General features: G+C 31.9%; 1 long non-coding RNA gene and 1 pseudogene across 2 annotated transcripts; one reads left to right on the forward strand and one right to left on the reverse strand.

Annotated features, from left to right (window-relative positions):
- Window positions 1-6,045: 6,045 nt before the first annotated feature.
- LOC149496111 (uncharacterized) lies at window positions 6,046-7,841 on the reverse strand (annotated as a pseudogene). Its single transcript, XR_016321044.1, has 2 exons — window positions 7,687-7,841; window positions 6,046-6,908 (listed from the first exon to the last, which is right to left on the reverse strand). The product of XR_016321044.1 is annotated as an uncharacterized LOC149496111 (transcript).
- Window positions 7,842-7,933: 92 nt separating this feature from the next.
- LOC149496112 (uncharacterized) lies at window positions 7,934-10,516 on the forward strand. The gene is made up of 4 exons (XR_016321045.1): window positions 7,934-8,033; window positions 8,760-8,829; window positions 9,033-9,109; window positions 10,170-10,516. It is a non-coding gene; the product is annotated as an uncharacterized LOC149496112 (long non-coding RNA).
- The last annotated feature ends 1,630 nt before the right edge of the window (window positions 10,517-12,146 follow it).

Genomic DNA, 12,146 nt, shown 5'->3' on the forward strand with positions numbered 1-12,146 from the left:
GAAAATCTAATGCATGATCAATTCTTCTAAGTATTCTACTATATCTTTATTATAGAATTAAGTAGTATATTTAGTTAAAAGTTAAATAGAATTATAGTTTAATCTTTTCATATTTGCTTGTAAACATAAGTGTTAAGGATAAGTAGTAAAGTGGACATAACCCGTTCCTCGTGGGATCGATCTTTTTATTACTACGTTGCGATCCGTATACTTGCGGGAACTCAAAAGAGACGCAACAATTACACATGCTCTTCTTATTGCTGCCTTTTTAGACCTTACCCACTAATTAAATGAATTACCTATGCATAAATTTGATCCTAAACTTTGGTCAATTATTCTTATGGCATTTTGATATAAAAGTTTAGAGTTATGATGGACTCTCCACAAAGTTCAGGGGCCACAAGAATAATCGTCGAAAATACAAGATCAAATTTATGCATTTGGCCTATCATTTATGCATGTTGGTATGCAATTAATTTCCCAATACAATCATAACAATGAGATTTAAATTTTTGAAACTTTCTTGTTCTCATTTGCTTATTTCCAATTTCTGTTGCAGCTACCATATTCATGGGGACTGGACTGAATGCAGAAAGTTTCAATGTTATTAATTATAGTCTTCTGTCTTTTTACATACATTATTATATAATTTGCATTTTCTACATTATTTATATTGTAATAATGCCATCTCCTTAATTATATGAATTGCATATATTTACATGTAAATAATGTTTGGAAAGATCTTTACGGGTACTTCATTTTTAATTTATCTGTGATAATTAAGTCAATTTTTAGGAGATTCATGAATCAATTAATGGTTTTCTCAACTACACTGAACTCCCACTTATGGATAGTTCTCTATGCAACCAAAATATAGCTTTTATGTGCAACAGATATATATAATCCCAACTAGTTATGTACTCTGGACGGATTGTGTAATTTTATATTTTTTAATTGATTTGAATAGATAATTATTAACAAAATTATTACAATTTATATTTATGTTGCTTTAATTTAAATGATTTGCTAATGTATTTGATTAAATGATGAAAGGTGAAATTACATGGTTCTTATGTAATTCAACCGATATAATTATTTATTTTTCCTTCAGAATTTCATATATTTAACTGAAATACTTATTAATTTTCTATAATAAATTAGGTATAAGAAGATTTAATTACAATGTAATAAATTTTAGTGAATTGAAATATATTTTAATTATATTAGTTCCCATAATATTACTGTAACTTAATTATTTAATTAATATTTATTAATTATAACTCCATAAATTGATCCATTAGTTTTATGATTCTATTATTTATTAAAAAAACGTAATGTTTATTAAATGCAAAACAAAAGATCAATTATAATGGAGTCCATTATAACTCCGTTAGATTTCATTAATTTGTAACTCATTATTTAATTAAAAAAAAACTTAATGCTTATTAAAATTTTAAAAAAAGATTAATTATAATAAGAAAAGATAAAATGTTACATTTGTCACATCACATCCATATTTTAAAATTATATTTATATAGATAGCATAAACCATTAGCATAAACCATGAATTTAGCTAAAAAAATTGCAGGAAACATGAGATTGTAAAAAGAATTCCAATACCTAATAAAAAAAGAAATTTCCATAAATTGAAATTATTAGTCAAAAGATGTAAATGAGGATTACATCTAGATTAAAATTTTTGAGAGAACAAAGAGTATTGTCCTATGAAAAATAAAAAAAAAATGCCAAAATAGGCTGAATTCAAAAATATGATGATATATTAAAGGAACTTGTTTTGTCAATTAGGTAAAACATAATACATATTTTAATCTATTCAAAGGTTTTACTTAGGCTATGTTTGATTGGATGTAATGCAATGCAATGTAATAAAAAATGTAACGTAATGAAAAATATAATGAATGGAATGTAATGTAATTAAAATTTTCATTACTATGTTAGGAAATATAATTGATAAAATTTATGGAATGTAATTCTCATTCTATTTTTATTGTTTTTAAATATATAATGTAATGTAATTAAAATACTACCGCCACAAATCACACCACCACCACCACCACTCCTTCACCACCACCACCACCACCATTATAACCAATTAGCACTACCACCACTCCAACACTACCACCACTCCAGCACTACCACCACCGTCGCCACCACCATAACCACCATACCACCACCTCAAACACCACTATACCACCACCACCATCACTCCACCACGTCATTATTAATACAAAAGACTATCTGAACTAAAAACTGATCATTATATTAAGCTATTACAGATGATTTTAGATTTATAAATTTATTTGAACTAAAAAGTTAAAGAAGGGTAAGTCGAAAAAAATGTAATTTAGGTATGATCATTCAGCTAATTCGGTCAATTTGAGTAAAATTTTGAACCGAAATAATAATCAAATTTTTTTTACCTAACAAATTAACTGAATTAATTTTTTAACCGAATTATTTGACTGAATTAATTTTGATTCTTAACTGAACCAAAGTTAAAGAAAATAAAAACTTAATTAGCCGACCAAATTTAATTGAAATATATGATTAACCGATTCTAACCGAAATAAAAATTAACCAAAGTTATTAATTACTACTTAATCAAAATAAAAGCTGAAATATTTTTAATTTTTAATTTTATCTGCTTAATCAAAACGATGTAGTTTTGAGAGTTGATTAATTTGATTAATTTGGTTAAATTTTTTAACCGATCAACGAAATTTTAATTTTTTTTAATCGAACTTTTAACCGAACATTTATTCAACGAACCAAATTGGCCGAATTAACCGAATTGATCGAACCGAATGCTCACCCCTAATGTAATGTAACAAAATAAAGTTATTTAAGTCATTAGAAATTAACTTTTTTTTTCATATATTTTCATTGAGTAAATTAAATTAATATAAAAATTATGGGTATTTTGATATTTTTAGTGATTTTTCAGTCTATTCTGCTCATTCCTATAATAAAATAAAATAATAAAATATATATTTTTTTTCTGTGTTACATATTAAATACTAAATATAATTCTTATTATATGGTGATGGTGGTAGAGTGGTGGTTGTGGTGGTCGTGGTAGAGTGATTGAGGTGGTGGGGGCAGGCAATGCAACTGATGGTTGTGATGCTATGATGGTGGTAGAGTGCTGGTGGTGATGATGGTGATTGAGGTGGTGGTGGTGGTGGTGGGGTGAGGTAGAGGGCGGTGGAGCATGGTACTGGCGTGGTAGTTGAGTTGGTGGTTAAGGTGATGATGTGGTGGAGCAATGGTGGTGGTTGAGGTAGAGGAGCGATGGTGTTGAAGGTGATAGAGCAGTGGTTGTGGTGGTGGAGTGGTGATAGTGGTTGATTGGTGGTTGAGGTGGTGGTGGTAGTTAGACGAGGTGGAGCAATGGTGAGGTGGTGTGATATGATGGAGCAACGGTGGGTGGTGAGAGTGGTGGTGTTGAGGTGGAGGAGCGATTGTGGTTGAGGTGGTGGAGGCGGTGATGAGGGTGTGGAGCGGTGGTGGTGGTTACGGCAGTGGCACGATGGTTTGTTATGGTGGGTGGATGGTGGTGTGGTTATGGTGGGTGGTAGAGCAGTAGTAGTGGTGGTTATTAAGGGAGTTGGTGAGGGGGTGGTAGTTGTGGCGCAGTGGTGGTGGTAGTGGAGCAATGTGGAGATGGTGGTATGAGTGGTGGAGTATTGTTAAATGGTGGTGGTAGTGATGGGCGTTATGGTTATGGTGGTAGTGGTGTCACTATGGTGATGGTGGTGGTGGTGGAGCGGCGGTAGTGTTAAATAGTCTTGAATGGTAAGTTTTTATCAGAGTAACGTGATGTAATGGGCAATACTATATGTTTTTTTTATGTAATGATATTACATCAAAATTAAGTAACGATTGATTATACATGTATCTCAATTACATTATATTGTCCAGAAAAATACTAACCAATAATGTTCAGTCATGTAATACAATCCTCATTCCATTACATAGTTAATTACATCATACCAGACATGGCATTAGTGTAATTAGAGTTAGGCATGGCCACCGGTTCGGTTCTAATCGAGAACCGAACCGTACTATAGACGAACCAAAACCTGACCGAAATCGGCGGTTCATAATTTTGAACCGGAACCGGCGGGTTCAAGGGCTGGTTAAGGTTCATGTGAATGTTAAAGTATGAACCGGAACCGGATGCACAAAAAATTGTAACTTAAAATTTTATAAAAAATTTATATCACTTGATTTAATTGTGGTTGATTTGATTTATGGTAAAGAGAAGTACAATGGTACCTAAGTTATAAAAAGTGGTGAAAAAAAATACACATTTTTTTACTTAATTTATACAAAAAATGGTACCTGATAGTTCATTTATATATATAAAAAAAAAAAAACTTTCAAGTGTATAAGAAAAAGAGTGTAATGGATAGTTTTTGATATGATAGGTGTTATTTATTTATTATTTTTTAATCATTTATTTATTTATTTACTGTAATTTACTAAATTATCCAAAAATATAATTGTTATTTTTCTGTTATAAGGGATAATTTGATAAACTAATAAATAAGAAACATATAAATATGATGAGTTGATGATTTTTTATTTCATAACCATTATATCATAACTCTTCTCTTATTCTCAATCAAAATTCTCTCAAATTTCCATAGTTCATTATTTTTTCTATTGCTTTATTTTCCTTAATATTGGAATTATCTATTTTTATTTTTATTTTCTTACATCCAATTCCAAATTCTTTCTCTAATCTCATTTTTTTCCATTCATAAATTTACTTCATTTGATTTTTTTAATAATTTTCTTAGTATTTGAAAATAATAATTTCCAACTCATTTCATTAATTTTATATTCCATTTATAGTTTTCTATGTTAGTGAATTAGCAAAATTTGTAAATTTAATGTAATAATAGTTCTAAGTTAGTTAATAGAAGTTTTCTTTTAAAAATTATAATAGTTTATTTAGTTAAAATTTAAAACATTTAAAATTATTATTTATTTATGAATTCGGAATCAAAATTTTATTATTTTTTTAAAATTTGCGTAATGCCGGAACCGAATCGGAACCGTAATTTGAACCGTCGGTTCGCCGGAACCGTGCCGGAACCGGAACCGGACCGGAACCGGAGGTTCAAGGGTTGGTTCCGGTTCAAAATTTTAAACATCTCGAACCGGCGGTTCAGCGAACCGGAACCGGCGGTTCACTGAACCGGCCATGCCTATATCTGTTCAAGAACTGGGAAATCTGTATAAGCTCTTAGGATGTTTTTAGCTTGAAATTTTAGTTTCTATAACAAGTCAGTTTATTTTGGTGGAAGGCTATGGTATATTTTATATTTCCCAGCTGCATTGATTCGCAATGTTAAGCCAAATTCTATTTTGCTAAATGGGTGGGATAATCATCTAATTCTTTTGTTTCAGCCTCATATTGATCTGATGGTAGTGACTTCCTGTCGTGAGGGCAAATGCAAATAGGATTACTCTTAATATTAGAAGGATAGGTGAAAACATAATCCCACATAAACCCTTCTTTAAACCCGTCTCGTGTCAAGGACAGGTGAAAACAAACTCTTGCCTCGCAACATGTTACCCCCTGTATACACTATTTGGGAAATGGGAAATTCTGTGTCTAGAAATTTAACGTCTGGTTCTGGTTTTAAGCTTCAAGATTCAGATCACCCAATAAGAAACGAAGGTTACAGAGCTCTACCTTTCCACTACACTGTGTCTTAATTACATTTTTCATGCGTGCATAAATCAGTGATATTCTTATGTAAAAACTGACTGATTATGTAACGAGACTTCTAATCATTCCTCCTGTTACCTTGACAACATATCTGATTTTGATCACTGGAAAAAAATAGATTTATATGCTTGAAAATGACATCTCGAAATGCAAAGCAAGATGCATCATTCAGGTTGAGATGCTGACTTGCCTATCAATGGTTATTCACTGAACCGGCCATGCCTAATTAGAGTAGCAGCAGTAGTAATGGGAGAAGCAACAAAAGATTGAAACAAAGACGCTGAATCAAAAGCATTATCAATTCCAATTGCAACTGAAAACAACAGATGGTATTGTTATTCTTCATAATGAATCGTTTCAGCAAGTGGCAACAAGGTCACCAAGACAAAAATGTAAATGACAGTTAAAATCACAAAAATTCAGCACATAAAATCTCAAATGGAGCTATAATGACAAATAAAATTATCAAAACCTCTCAGCCAATCTAGCAGTAACTTGTCTAAGCTTCGAGTATACCTTTCCAGCAGGAGACCCTAAAATGAGGCTGCACAGAGAATCTCTAGCAATTTTAATGTTTTGAAAAGATCCTAATATGTGAATTTTAGTGTCAGCTATCACAATTCTTGTTTTTGTAGCATTCTCAATAGCAAACTTTGTTTTGCCTCCTTTACCCGAGAGTCTTCCAATGGCACGAGACAAGTGCTCACCTCTAAGGGTTTTAACATCTTTGATTTCGAAAGAGTCCACATATAGTTCATCCAATCGCAGTAGTGCAATAGCATCTATAACATCAAAGCCTAGCATGAAGGCATGTACAAAATCTGCACATTTCTGCAGGTTACTAACATCTGGTGTATCAGATCTGGTTTTTAATTCACCTTTCTACCCTTGAGGTTCATACGGATATCAATCTTCATTTGCTCATATATAGGAGTGTAAATATCCATCCACGCTTTTTTAAGAGGTGAATACCTATGTGGTGGAACCGAAACCTTCCTAAATTGAACTCGACCATCAGACATCTCATGAGCCTTCAAAGGCTCAAACTTTGGCTTCGCCGGCAAAGATGTTTCATCTATAACTTTTTCTACTTCCATTGAACAAGAGGCTTCACCAGACTGCATTGTGATTGATCACCCAAGTTCTGGAATAACAAAACATTTGATTTATGATGTAATATATTCATTCAAAAATGCCATTCAAAAAGTTCTAACAATATAATCCTAACATCATAAACCCATGAGAAAAGAGGTCCAATACGAACATGATAACAGACTATAAAAAGAAGCGAATAAATTCCGTGGCATGAAATTCAGCACATGAAACAGCAAAATCACAATAATCAATGTAAATTCAGGCCATGATCTTTTCTCTATTTTCTTTGTAGAATACTATTATCTAATTGAAAAACAGAATATAGGAACAGAATAGCAACGGGAATAAAAATTGCCCCATCCGACAATCTTTTGCCATTCACAAAATCCAAACCATTCCAGAACTGATTAATATAATCCCTACTTCAGTACGAAATCTGAGCTATACTAACTGAACCCCCCCAACCCAAAAAACAAAGAAAAACATCCTTTCCTTTCAAAAGTTTCAAGGAATTACTTCACCAAAACATTCATGGAAACGATTCGAATAAAAGTCTCACAAGAAAAATAAAGCTGAAGGCAACAGCACACCAAATTTCATTAATCAACAGCTATTGTAAACCAACTCTGATTTTATGATCCAAAAGGCCATCACTCAGATTCATACTATGCAATTGGAATCACAAGTTTATAATTTCAACTGAAAATAATAAAACAATCATAAATTTGGAAGCAAGAATCAAAGAACTATCATACCATTGAATTCGATTTTAAAACCACTGAATTAATGATAACTGAAAACAAAATCAAAGAAAATTCCTTACTCACCAAACGCGGATATAGCAAGATTTTATCGATGCTTTCGTTTGAGTGTAATGGGGAGCGACTAGATGACTTGGGATTTAGGGGCCGAGTCCTTTCTTGTCTCGTTAGTCTATTCGGCGGAAGAGAAAATGAATAAAAGGAAAGAGGGCTTAGGGTTTTTCAGTAACGTCTGTTACGACGCCGTCAAGACATATCACAAAAAAAATATATTAAAAGGTAATAGCTTTAAAATATATTAAAAGTTAGCAGTGAGAGAATAGACTGCTCCCACATATCACAAAAAAAATCGACGCAATAGCTAACGCTGATCAGCATTCATCAGTTTCCACGGATTTTGCTGCTCAATTTCAGTTATTTTCTTTTTTTCAATCTTTGATTATATGGGATTTGGGGATTTTTAGTGTTTGGTGTTCTGTTGAAATTAATGTTTTGTTCAGTAACTATTTGTAGCATTGTTGGTTTGCATTAGATGTGTTCATTGACGGGATATATTTTAGGCTTGATTTGAAAAACTTAAACAGACATAAAAATTTCAGGTATTTAATCTTGGAAGTTTGTTGCAGATGGTTCAGTAGAAAGCATATAAATTGTACTATGATTCTAAATTTGTAGAAAGCATATAAATTGTACTATGATTCTAAATTTGAAGAAATTAGCTATAAACAGAGCTAAAGAATTCAATTATAACATTTAAATCTATATAAATGGTAAATTAATTCGCTGTCTTTTGTTTCAGGAAGAGCAATTACAATAAACTACTAGAGGCTGCAGATGTGAAGAAATTATAATAATTTTATATATAAATTCTGACCTATAATATGCTTTGTGCTGCTGATTTAGTTGCTATTTTATATATAATAATTTAACATCTATATGCTTCATTTTAAATTCCCTTCCCTTGTTATGCAAGTTCTTGAAAATTTCCTTTTCCAGAGGGAGTGAATCAGATTAAAGAATGAAGAGTGGACATTGATGCATTAGAAACCAATATTGCTGTCTTCTTTTGTTAAAGGTTTCAGTAAGCGAATTTGAACAAAGTGATATATTTACTCTTTCCTTTTGTTTTGTTTGATCAGAAATATGTGGACATAATTGAGAGCTCAAAGTTGTTGACAGATGAACTATGCAAGAGCTTGGAGCAACATGGTATTGATGCTAGATGGCCAGTTCAAGTAATTGGTCCTCAAAAGCTATAATTTTATTATAGATTCTGCAATAGAACTTTTCAATTTTGTTAGTTGATCTGTTTGGCATTGCTGTTATAGTAATAATTGGAAAAATCACTATCTTGAATATGTTGATTATGAATGATCAAACCTATCTTTAATTTTAGAGTAAATTTAACCCAGATTCACATAAGATGAATTATCAAGATTTCACCAGGGGTGATCTCAAGGTAGGGAGTGAAGAGGTTGCTAAATACAAGGTCAGACTGACCCTTTTAGTATTTAATTTCTTATGATACTTAATTCCTATTGAAATTACTATTTTGTTACTAATGGGCTCTATGCTAATGTTTTAGTGTTATGTCTTCAATCATAGATTCTCCATATGTGATGAATGCTTGTTTGTAAACAGACTGATGCTTTTGTGAAAATTTTGAAGTTTTACTGTTTTTGCTTGCAAAATTATGTATATTTGAGGCTTTTTGTGTTATATTAGTCATACTCATCTTGATCAAACTATCAGAATTAAATTTGTACTTTGTTATCAAACTGTCAATCCTCATTTATTTTGTTCATGTCAAGCTGCAAGTACAATAACTAAAGGATTGCTCAAACAAAAATAACCTTAAAACTCAATCGTGATTCCTGCCTGTCTACTTGAGATCTCTCTTTTGGTCTTATGTTTGTTTCTTCTTTCTCCTGGACTGCTTCATTCTATTGATTTTTGTGGTTCAAGTAACACGACACTTGCACCAACAAAGTGAATTTATTGATTTTGATTAATTTCTCCTTGATTTCTGGCATTGAAAATTGTTCTCCTCAAGACTATTGCATTGCATCGATCTGTCTTTGCATTTTCCATATCATGGCTTCATGTCCATTACCATCTCTCTCCCTTTCGAAGTGAAAACTTCTGTGATAATATTTCATCTTACTGTATCAAATTTTGTCTTTTGATATGTGTTTTCAAGTCTTTTTGCCTACTAGTTTTTGTAGTTGATTTGCTGCTTTGTATTCTCCATTCGGCTCACTTGGCTATTGATTATCTTCCTTTCAAGATTCCTCCATATGTAAGAGTTATTTTCTTTATCCTTTTCGTCAGGTAGCATGTGATAATAATTTTTCATTATCATTTAAACTCATTTATGTTTTCATAAAGATCTTGTCTCTCTATTTTGCGATGACATATCTACTTTGCATATGTCCAACAATCCTGTTTTTCACGAAAGAATTAAACATATAAAAATAGATTGTCATTTTGTAAGAGAAAATATCATCAATGGAATTATCAAAGCAGAGTATATTAAGACTGATCAACAGGTTGCAGATTTGTTCACTATAGCTCTATATCCAGGACAATTTGATAGAAATGATCCAGGCCCAAGGCCCCTTTTAGTGTATTCTAGAAGATGCAGGTCTGCTGATGGAGCAGAATTGTGGACCAATTGGAGAGGGAAGGTATCTTTTGGCATATAGTATGTTTGGCAGAATTCTCTCCACGAGCAATTGCCTGGGTGTTGATTCGTCGGCCATTATCTTTCTTTTTCTTTGGATATCTGTTATTTTCCTTTGTTCCTTCTTCAAGTAACGAGTTAGAAATCTTGTAACCAGAATATACAATCAATAGAAACTCTCTTCAGATTTCCTTATTGAGTTCATATTCTTTATGGTTATCTCCTCTGCTTCTCAATGTTCTCATCTCTATCATTGGTCTGACCTGCTGGATTCGAACCAAAACCAGAATGGACACCCGAGTTGAAACATTAGAGAAGGACATTGCTTCCATTGAAGAATCGTTAACCGGCCTTCAGCTTGAACAAGCTGCTGTTAAGCAAGTTGAGCATAGAAGATTTGTATGCTCCACTTGAGGCGAGTAACAGAAGTAAAATCAATTTAATTATATGTTTTCGTTAATAGTATAGTTTGTAAATATAAAGTGTAAAAGAGTAATTAAAGTGTCAGTAATTATTTTTATTATTATTATCTTTGTCTAAATAGTTAAGACAATTATCAATAAAAGTAACCATTGATATGTTTGGCTTTTGGAATCCTTTTCTCTTTTTTCTCTCTAGTCATATCAATAGCTCCTACTTTCTATTATTCACTTTAATAAACTTATATTTATGTTTTCTTTATTTTTGTTATTGTTGTTTTATCTTCATATTTGATATTTTTTATCTCTTCATTGTGAGTAGGAATGAACATGGTTTCAGAATCACTGATTTTGGTTACAAAATTGCAGGTTCCGGTTATAAAAAAAAAGTGGAACCAAAATCGAACCACTTTTACACAGTTTGAAATTGCTGGTTCTTGTTTTATTTCGACTTTGAACCGAAATTAGATAATATACTTCAAACTTTTTCAAATGTTTTTTTAGATTTGTAGCTTGAATAAATAATAATAATAATAATAATAAATATTACTATTGAAAAAACTAAACCAGTTTAATAAAAATTTTTAAAAAATACTTTAAAAAATCACAATAAAATTAAAAAAATAAATTGAAAGTTCTTTTAAAAACATGTTTTTCATGGTTTTAATCAGAACCGCGAGTCCTGGTTTCAAAAACTGAAAATTTCAAAAACTGAAAAATTCAAAAAATGAAGAATTGGAATCGAATTTAAGTATATGCTTTTCATTGGCGCGTGGTGCGCCGTCTATTCATCATTTGTTTTTGCAGATAGCAGTTTATTGGTTTTTCAGGCGGTAAACAGTGAGGCCAGGGTTGTAAAAGAAGTCATTGAGATTTATGCTTCAGCTTCAGGCCAACAAATCAATATGAACAAGTCTTCTCTTTGTTTTTCAAAGAATGTCAGTGCAGCTTTGAGACTTCAAATATGTGGAGCTCTGGGTTTTGAGGAAAAGGCTAACTTGGGTACTTATTTGGGTTTGCCTACTCATGTGGGTTTGAATAACCAAGAAGTATTCAATTTTATTAAAGAGAGACTATGGCAAAAGTTGAATTCATGGAAGCGTCGTTGTCTATCGCATGCCGGTAAGGAGGTTATGCTTGAGACTATGCTACAAGCGCTTTCAAATTATGTTATGAATCTGTTTTTGTTACCGAAGACCTTTTGTTGTGAGCTTCAATGCCTAATGAGTCATTATTGTGGGGTAAAGAGTTGAATCATGAGCAAGGCATAAATAGGATGAGCTGGGATAGGATGAGTAGACTGAAATTTTTTGGTGGTCTTGGTTTTAAGAAGCTTAGGGAATTTAATCTGGCAATGGTGGGAAAACATGCTTGGAAATTATTGACGAATCCTTCCTCTGTAGTGGCTAAGTTACTTAAAGCCA

Source organism: Jatropha curcas, chromosome 5 (assembly GCF_041381405.1).
Source record: "Jatropha curcas cultivar XTBG-Jc1 chromosome 5, XTBG_Jcur_1.0, whole genome shotgun sequence".
Lineage (NCBI taxonomy): Eukaryota > Viridiplantae > Streptophyta > Magnoliopsida > Malpighiales > Euphorbiaceae > Jatropha > Jatropha curcas.